The sequence below is a fragment of the Mesitornis unicolor genome, unplaced genomic scaffold (assembly GCF_000695765.1).
Source record: "Mesitornis unicolor isolate BGI_N332 unplaced genomic scaffold, ASM69576v1 scaffold45095, whole genome shotgun sequence".
NCBI lineage: Eukaryota > Metazoa > Chordata > Aves > Mesitornithiformes > Mesitornithidae > Mesitornis > Mesitornis unicolor.
In genome coordinates, this window is record NW_010184299.1 from 1 (window position 1) to 207 (window position 207).

The window sequence follows — 207 nt, forward strand, 5'->3', positions numbered from 1 at the left end:
TTCTGTGATTCTGTGATTCTGTGAAATGATTAACTTTTCCTGCACCTTTGTTCCCCTCCTTCTGCCTTGAGTTGACCTTTCCTGTCCCCATGCCAGGGCCAGGACCAGGCATGCTCTGGCGTATTTCTGGTGCATAACTTCTGGGTGCCATTTTCTGACAAATCTTTTAATTCATAGAAGTCTTCCTCTTTGTCCAGGTCATGTCCT